This window comes from Tamandua tetradactyla (assembly GCF_023851605.1).
Source record: "Tamandua tetradactyla isolate mTamTet1 chromosome 22 unlocalized genomic scaffold, mTamTet1.pri SUPER_22_unloc_1, whole genome shotgun sequence".
Classification (NCBI taxonomy): domain Eukaryota; kingdom Metazoa; phylum Chordata; class Mammalia; order Pilosa; family Myrmecophagidae; genus Tamandua; species Tamandua tetradactyla.
The window spans coordinates 403,414-413,091 of record NW_027518251.1 but is presented as its reverse complement, the minus strand read 5'-3'; the positions used below and the strand labels follow the sequence as shown (position 1 = coordinate 413,091).

The 9,678-nt window shown below is 35.6% G+C and overlaps 1 long non-coding RNA gene across 1 annotated transcript in view; it reads right to left on the bottom strand.

Moving 5' to 3' along the window:
- Positions 1 to 929: 929 nt before the first annotated feature.
- Positions 930 to 9,678, bottom strand: part of LOC143672902 (uncharacterized) — a 45,966-nt gene continuing 37,217 nt past the window's right edge. The window contains exons 2-3 of the long non-coding RNA XR_013170094.1: positions 2,152 to 2,295; positions 930 to 1,278 (exon numbers count right to left, since the gene is read on the bottom strand). This is a non-coding gene — a long non-coding RNA (uncharacterized LOC143672902). The remainder of the gene's footprint in view (positions 1,279 to 2,151; positions 2,296 to 9,678) is intronic.

Here is a 9,678-nt window from a genome sequence, read left to right as displayed (position 1 = left end):
CAGTAACAGGCTGAAACTGTTTCTCAAAAGGAGAGTAGCTATTTACAGGAAATGGACCATACAGCCTATATATGACATTCCTTCTATTGGAGATTAAAAATCACTTTGCCTTAATAATATCCAAAAATTATGAACAGCAACAAATCATGTAGGCTATCAAGCCCTAGGAAATATATGCAATTGTGTACTTTGAACAAATAAAACCCAGGAATACTTTTTTGTACTTCTAATGCACATTTTATTTACTTATAAATTTTGTCGAGTAGATTTCTTTGTTAGTTGTATCCCAAGGGTATTTATATTTCAAAAATGATTTGTTCACTATGCTTACCATTGCAAAGTTAGTATTAGAAAAAGTTATGAATTAGGGAATTATTTCAGAGCAAGTATGGCCTTTTCTGCAGCATTCCCTTATTATCTACAATTGCTAATATCCATGCCCATTAGAAAGTATTCTAAACCAATGCCACTCTCCTCCATCTTTCTGTAGCAAATCTTCCTTCATAGTTACCTTTATTGGTTAGGCCCTGAGGACAGGAAATGGTGAGACACCATTGGGAGATTTACACCTCATTGAAGGGTGAAGGCAGTGAGTTAACTTGTGGTTTTGGCTTTAAGAGAGAGGTCACAAATGAGGATTTCTAAGGTGAAACTTTAGCATAATGATAAGTAGGTTTTTCTTCTCCTTTGCAAAAATAAGTTTCATAAGGCAAAAATAAGTTTCCCTAAGATCAAGGAAATGTTCCATCAAATTGGGAGTCCCCAGAGATTGTGAGAATATTGGTTCCTCCTCAGGTGGGTGAACTTTAATATTTCCATGTTTTTTTTCTCAATCACTCAAAGGGAATTTGCATATATATATATATAATTTTTTATTGTGAAATATAGCATATAAAAAGCAATAAATTTCAAAGTACATTGAAACAAGTAGGTATAGAAGATATTTAATTGTTTGGTATAGGTCACAGTTCCACAATTTTAGGTTTTACCTACTAATTGCTCCAAGATACTGGAGAGTAAGAGAAATACCAGTATAATGATTCCACAGTCATACTCATTTATTTAATCCTGTTTTCTCTGTTATAACTCCTCCTTATCATTTCATCCTCCTCCCAAATTTAGAGGTATTTAGGAAATACCCATTCTAACGTTTTCATGTTGGGAAGGGCTGTTGACAACATGGTATAGTTGGATGCAACTTGACCTTCTCAGAAAGACTGGCCACTCTGGAATCAAAGAAGTGTCTGGCCTAGGAACTCCTTTGCAGTTTGTAGGACTCTGGAAAGTAATCATAGTGTATGAGGAATTTATAGAATCTCAGATAGAGTCTCAGATGTTCTTTAGCATTGACAGAAATAGTTTTGACTGGGATGTGACAAACCATGGTAAGTAGCAATATCTAGCCGAGGCTTGCATAAGATTAGCCTCCAGAATAGTCTCTCAATTATTTTGAACATGCTTAGCCACAGATACAGTATTTTGTTGTAATTATTTTCCCCCTTTTCATCAAGAAGCTATTGTTGATCCAATAGTTCCAGGGCCAGGCTTATCCTGGGATTCATGTCTTTTGTTGCCAGGAAGAATTTCACCCTTGAATGTTTTGTCCCATGTGGGAGGAGGGTAAAATTTTTACTTGCAGAGTTCAGCCTAGAGAGATGGTGGCCACAGCTTAGCAACAAAAGAGGCCATCTGGAAGAAACTTTTCAGCACAACTATAGTTAGGCTTTAGTTCTCTGCTACATAAATAAGTTTCAGAAGAACAAGGTTCAAGACCAAGCACATCACCTGTTGACTTGGTGGTCCCTATTATTTGAGACAGAATCAGGTGTTTCTCTCATAATAAAACTTTAACAGTTCCATATTTTTTCTCCCATGCCTCAAGGGACTTTCCCAATGCTTTCAAATTATCTATTCAATATAGTCTTGGATACATACAGATATTATGTTAAGCTATACAGAATTACAAACCCTTATTCCCCCTCTGGTCTCCATGTGTTTAGGTTCTTTAAATGATCTATAGATAGGTTGAGTTAGGTTACGTGCTACAGAAAATTTAGATTTTGTACAAGGGAAACATCTCTACCTTTGATCTCATACAGTAAGTGAAGTTCTAAAATATGAGTGACCTACTTAAACCTGTATCTGACTTACCTCAGTCCCTATCACATTGACTTTGTTCTTATCTCTAGTTGAATGCTGATCTCTTTTATTTTATTCTTTTAAACTGTTGTATGTGGCAATGCTGACTTTCAAAGATGCAGGACTCCAACTCTGAGTCCCAGGTGTCACCCACTCCTAGTAGAAAATAAAAGGAAAGTTATTCAAAACTTATAAATAAGAGGCACCTTCACAAAATTTACACCCAAAGCACAAGCAACCCAAAGCTCCAGGCGAATACCAGGTCATGCATATAGAGCACAATATCTTAAAATGTAAAAATAACAATTTTAGCTCTGGACTAGATGTAACTGATATAAAAGACCACAATCTATGCCCCAATTTCTCATAAGTATTTCCTAATAGAGACCATACAGTGTTTGTCCTTTTGTTTCTGGCTTATTTTGCTTCACATAACCCCTCAGTTCATTCACATAGGTGCATACCTCACAACTTTGTTCCTTTCTGTAGCTGCTCAATATTTGATCATATGTATACACTACTGTTCCCCATTCTACTTCTCAGTCAATGTAACTTCCATCTATTGGACATCATATGTTATGTACATTGCCAACAATTCATGCCTGACATTATTCTCACTTAGTTGTACAATCATCAGCACTCTCAAATTTTGAACAATTTTGAATGATACAAAGAGAAAAACACACATTCACCTAGAATAAAATAAAATACCTCCCCTATATTTTGTCCTTCACCCCTAATTATTTACCCCGGGTATTGCTGTTGTACTGTTGATGTCTTCTTGTGAAATACAGAACATAGCATGCAACAGTAGTTTTCCAACTACATCTATCTATCTACTTTTACTCATTGTACCATATTCAATCTCTTCAAGCAGTTCATGCAAGAATTTATTTATATTTCTAGTGTTAATTAATGAGCTACATGGCATTATAAAACCCCTTTCAATCATATTCACATTCAATATGGCAACTATGCTAATAGACCCCCTAATAAACTGCTTTCACTTCTATCTATTTCCTTATATTTTTCAACCTCACTAGCTAACCATTCATCCATCCTTAGTTTCTATGTAGCTCTATAATCCTCTGAGTATACCTTTTCCATGGTCATAATAAAAAAATCATATAATATCTAGCCTTTTGGTGTTTGACTTATTTCACTCAGCTTTATGTCCTGAAAGTTCATCCATGTTGTCATATGATTCAGGACCTCATTTCATCTTACTTGGATTGTTTTTTTCTTTTTGCTATTGTGAATTATGCTTCCATGAACAAAAGTATTCAAATATTTGTCTTTGTCATTGTTTTAATCTCTTCTGGGTGTATACGAAGTAGTGGTATTGCAAAATCATAGGGCCACTTGATATTTAGTTTTCTAAGGGTCCACCAAACTGTCTTCAATATTACCTGTATAATTATACATTCCCATCAGCAGTGCATAAGTGTTCCAATTTCCCCACATCTTCTCTAACATTTGTATATCCTTGTTTCTTTACTACCAGCTATCCATATAAGGATGAGGTGGAATTATATTGTAGTTTTGATCTGCATTTCCCTTATAGCTAATGAAAATGAGAATCTCTCAATGTGCATTATAGCATGTGTATTTTATTTTTGGAAAACATGACAGCTCATATCCTTAGCTTATTTTATAAGTGATGTTCTAGTTTGCTAGCTGCCAGAATGCAATATACCAGAAACAGAATGGCTTTTAAAAAGGGGAATTTAATAAGAAGCTAGTTCACAATTTTAAGGCCAAGAAAATGTCCCAATTAAAACTAGTCTATAGAAATGTCCAATCTAAGGCATCCAGGGAAAGATACCTTGATTCAATAAGGCTTATGAAGTTCAGGGTTTCTCTCTCTCAAGTGAGAAGACACATGGTGAACACAGTCAGAGTTTCTGTCTCATCTGGAAAGCCACATGGTGAACACAGTCAGGGTTCCTCTTTCATCTTGATGAGCACAGCACCATCTGCTACCTTCTTCTCCTAGCTTCCTGTTTCATGAAGCTGCCTGGGAGATATTTTCCTTCTTCATCTCCAAAGGTCACTGGCTGTTGGACTCTGCTTTTCATGGCTATGTCATTTTGCTCTGATCTCTCTGAATTCACTTTCATTCTACAAAATGGTTCCTTTTTTGTAGGATTCCAGAAACTTATAAAGAGCCACCCAAATGGGTGGAGACATGTCATCACCTAATTCAGCTTAACAAACACTCTTGACTAAATCACCTCTCCAGGGAGATGATTACAGTTGAAAGCGTATAGTATTGAACAGAGATCATTCTGCCTTTATGAAATGGGATTTATATTAAAACATGGCTTTTCTACGGGGCATGCATCTTTTCAAACCAGCACAATTGGGTTGTTTGTTTTGTTGAATTGTATGATTTCTTTATGTATACAAGATATCAAATCATTGTAGAATTCATGATTTCCAAATATTTTATCCCATGGTGTTGGCAGCCTCCTGACCTTTTAGGCAAAAATTTTTGAGGTATAAAAGCATTTGATTTTGATATTCCAATTTACATATTTTCTTTGCACTTTGGGTGCAGTTTAGGAAGTTATCTCTTATTACAGGATCTTGAAGATGTTTCTATTTATTTTCTTCTAAGAGTTTTATGGTACTGGCTCTTATATTTATATCTATCATCTCCTTTGAGTTAACTTTTTCTTTCTCCTTTTTTTTTGCATGGGCAAGCACTGGGAATTGAATCTGGGCCTCTGGCATGGGAGGCAAGTATTCTGCCACTGAGCCACCATCACACCACCCTGAGTTAACTTTTGTAAAGGGTGTAAAGTAAGGCTCTCCTTCATTCTTTTGACTATTGATATCCAGTTATTCTACACTAATTTATTGAAAATGATATTCTGTCCCAGTTAAGTGGATTTGGGTACATTGTTCAAGACTAGCTAACCATAGATTTCGTGGTCTTTTTCTACACTCAGTTATTTTCCATTTGCCAATACCTTTATCTTTGTGACAGTACCATGATGATTTGACCCTTGTGTCTTGATAATAAGCATTAAAATCAGGAAGTGTTAATCTTCCTACTTCATTTTTTGTGGGATATTTTAGCTGATGAAGATCTCTTTCCCTTCCAATTTGTATTTGACAATTAGCATTTCCAAGTCTCCCTAATAGGTTTTTGGAATTGTTCTTGTTATTTCATTGAAGCTGTAGATCAATTTGGGTATAATTGACATCTTAACTACATTTAACCTTACTATCTATCAATAGTGAATGTCTTTCAACTGAATTAAATCCTTTCTAATTTCTTTTAGCAATATTAGGTAGTTTTCTGTGTACAGGTCTTTTCAATATAAGGCTAAGTTTATTCCTAGGTACTTGATTATTTTAGCTGCTATTTAGAATGAATTTTTTTTCTTAATTGTCTCCTCAGTTAGGTCTAGACTTGTGTACAGAAACATATCTGATTTTTGCATATCAATGTTGCATCTTACCATTCTCTGAATTCATTTATAGCTCAAGAAGCATTGTCATAGATTTCTCAGGATTTTCCAAATATAGCATCATGTCATCTGAAAACAGTGAAAGGATTGCTTCTTCCTTTCTCACTTGGATGGCTTTTATTTATTTTTCCTGTCTCATTGCTTTAAATAGAACTTCTAGTACAATGTTGAATAATGGTGCAGTGGGTATCTTTGTCTTATTCCCAGTCTTAGGAAGAAGGATTTCAGTCTTTTACCTTTGAGTATGATTCTGGCTATGGGTTTTTTATATGTGCCCTTTTTTTTGCATGGGCAGGCACCAGCAATTGCACCCGGGTCTCTGGCATGGCAGGTAGTATATGTGCTCTTTATCTTATCAAGGAAGTTTTTTTAAATTCATAACTTTTGAAATTTTTTTACCAGAAAAAGATGGTGAATTCTGCCCAATGATTCTTCAGCATTAATCTGGATGATTAAGTAAGTTTTACCTTTCAATTTGTTGATACGCTGTTTTACATTGATTGATTTTCTTGTGTTGACACAACCTCACATTCTGGTATATTTCTCTCTTGATTGTGGTGTATAATTCTTTAAATGTGCCATTGGATTCAATTTGCTAGTATTTGCTGAGCATATTGCATATGTATTCTTTATGGAGATTGGTCTCTAATTTTCCTTTCTTATAGCATCTTAAACATTTTTGGTATTAGAGTGATGTTATCTTCATTGTTTTGGAAGAGTTTGAGCTGGATTTGTTTTTGTTCTTTTTGTAATATTTGATAAAATTCCTCTGTGAAGCCTTCTGTCCTTGGGGTTTTCTTTATAAGATTTTTGGTGACTGATTTAATCTCATTAATTATGCTTCATTTATTGAGATCTATTTTTTCTCAATCACTGTAACTTGTTCATGTGCATCTAGGAATTTAGTCATTTGTTCTAAGCTGTCTAATTTGTTGGCTTTTTGTTCATAGTATATTCATGACTTTTATTTTACTTCTTCAGGGCCCATTTTAAGAACCCTACATTATTTCTGATTTTGTTTATTTGCATCTTTTTTTTTTTTCTTTGTCAGCCTAGCTAAGGGCCCATTGATTTTATTGATTTTCTCAAAGGACCAATTTTTGGTTTCACTGATTCTTTGTATTCTGTTTTTTCTCTTCAGTTCATTTAATTCTTCTTTAATCTTTGTTACTTGTATTCCTCTATTTTTGGGGGGGTTGGTTTGCTTTTCTTTCTCTAGTTCCTCCAATTGAGTGGTTAGACCAGTGAACTCCCTCTTTCTTTTTAAATACAGGCATTTAGTGCAAACAATTTCCCTCTCAGCACTACCTTTGCCATGTCCCATATGTTCTGATCTTGTTATATTCTATTCACATTCATCTCCTGGTACTTGTCAATTTCTGTAGTATTTTCTTCTTTGACCCACTAATTATTTAAATGTACATTACTTAATCTCATGTATCTGTGAAAGTTCATCTTTAGTGGTTATTGATTTCCTGCTTCACTCCATTTTAATCAGAGAAATAATTTCAATATTTCTGAATTTTTCAATCTTTCTAAATTTTTAAACATCTTTTGTGTCCAGTATATTATTTATCATAGAGAAGATCCCTGTATCAGTAGAGAAGAATGCGTTCTCTGCTGTTTTGTCATGTAATGATCTATATATGTTTCTTAGGTCTAATTATTTTATCAAGATATTTAAATTCATGATTTTCTGGCTGATTATATGTCTGATTGTTCTTTCTATAAAGGAGAGTGTTGTACTGACTTCTGCCACTATTATTCTTGAAAAGTCCATTACTCCCTTCAGTTTTTCCAGTGCTTGCTTTGTGTACATTAGAGTTGCATAATTGACTGCATAAATATGTATGGTTCTGATTTCTTCTTGTTGAATTGGTCTTTTTTTAATATGTAGTGTTCTTTTTTGTGTCTTATGATGTCTTTACATTTAAAGTCTACTTGGTCTGATAGTAGTAAAAATACTCCTGCTTTCTTTGGCCTACAACTTCCATGGAAAACTTTTTCCATCCTTTCACTGCATTCTGTTTGCTTCCCTGGGTCTAAGATGAGTCTTTTGTAAACAGCATATAAATGGGCCATATTCTTAATCCATTCTGCTAATCTATACTTTATAATTGGTGAATTTAGTCTGTTAATATTCAAAGTTGTTACTCTAAAGGTACTTCTTGAATCTACCATCTTATGCTTTGATTTATATTTGTCAAATCTTTATATTCTTTTCCCTCTTTCTCTTTTTATCCTTTAGGTTACCGTTACTGGTAGTACTATTCAATTCTGTGCCCCGCTCCAGTTTTCCAACCCCCATCTTTATTTTCACCTAATGAAGTCCCTTTAGTATTTCTTCTAGGGTTCAAGAATTTCTCTCAGACTTTGTCATTGAAAATTTTGGTCTCTCCCTTACTTTTTTCAGGACAATTTGACTGGTTACAGAATTCTGGAATGGAAGTCTTTCTCTTTGCAGATCTTTAATATATCAAAGACCCACCTTCTCACCTCCTTGTTTATTGTTGAATAGTCCACATTCAGTCTTTTATGATTTTCCTTTTATGTGGTGACTTGCTTCCTTCTTGCTCCTTTTGGCATTTTCTCCTCCTCTTCACCATTTGACAGATTGATTAGTATGTGTCTGAGGGTAGGCCTATTTGGATTTATTCTATTTAGGTCCTGTTAATTTTATTTGATTTGCATACTTATGTCTTTTATAAAGGTTAGGAATATTTCCCCCATTACTTCCACAATCTTCTTAGCCCTTACTCTTCTGTTCTTCTTTTATGACACTGATGATTCTATTATTTGTGCTGTACATGTTGTTCATTATTTCTCTGAGATCCAATTCAAGTTTGTCCATCTGCTTTGCCATTTTTCTTTTGTACATTTAGATTCAATTTCTCTGTCCTCTAGTCTCTTATTTTTTCTTCTACCTCTCCAAATCTGCTGTTGTGCATCTCTAGCATATTTTTAATTTTGTCTACCATCTCTTTAATCTCTGTGATATCTGCTGTTTTTACTACTCATTTTTTTTTCTTTATGCCCTTCTAGTTTTCTCTTGGTAGTCTATCTGCCATTACCCAATCCACTGTATTTCTTTAGGAGAGTTGTATGACTATCATCATTAGTTGTTCCAAAGTCTGTGTTCTCCTATGGTAATTCAATTTTGTCATTGGAAGATATGTCTGTATCTTCGTAAGCTTGGTGATTTTCTGTTGATTTTGAGTCATTTAATTGTCTTGATAAAGTTATCATGGAAGTTGATTTCCTTCAATCAGAATGAGGATTTTCATTTGCTTGAATTTATGTTGAAGCTCTTCTTCAGATTTTGGTTTATTAGTGTTGCCTGGTCAAATCAAGTTTCAAACCTCAGGCAGGGGATTCCACTCTACTTGTGGATCTCTGAAGCTTGACAGTGTGCCAGACTTCACTTTCTGTTTCCTACCAGCAGATGGTGTTCTTGGGCCTCATCTTCCCCACAGGACTGCTTTCCCGAATTACAGCATCCCTATGAGACAGATGGAGACCCAGTGCAATTCTAGCCAAGTCCCTTCATCTTGGTGTAAGCATTAAGCTACCAACCCAATAGCTGGTGGTTAGGCAGTGTGCACTTCACTGGAGATATTTCTTGTGGGCCTGATTAGGCTGGTGTTCCCCAGATCCCTCCTTGGAATTACCTGGGGTTGTGTGACTGGTTATGGCAGCTGATAGTGTACACAGTCAATCAGAAATGCACACTGACTAGGCTTGTCCTTGATACAAGCTTTATGGCCCAGTGGGCAGGAAATGAAGGCACAGGGACTTGGGCTGTGGTTTAGTTGTGGCACAGGGCACACTGTGTGAGTGTGGGTATGAGGGTCATGGGACAATGTGGCATAAGGGGAGTACAATGCATGGTTTGTTGGTGTGTGGGTCATGGGGCAGTGTTTGGGTGGGCATATGGTGGTGTGCAGGGCATGGGGTGCGGTCCAGTCACAGGATGTGCCCTAGGGTTATGCATGGTAAGGGTTGGTGTGCAGGTTTCTGGTTGTGTGGGATGTTGGCCAGACAGTCGGGGTGGTTGGGTGAA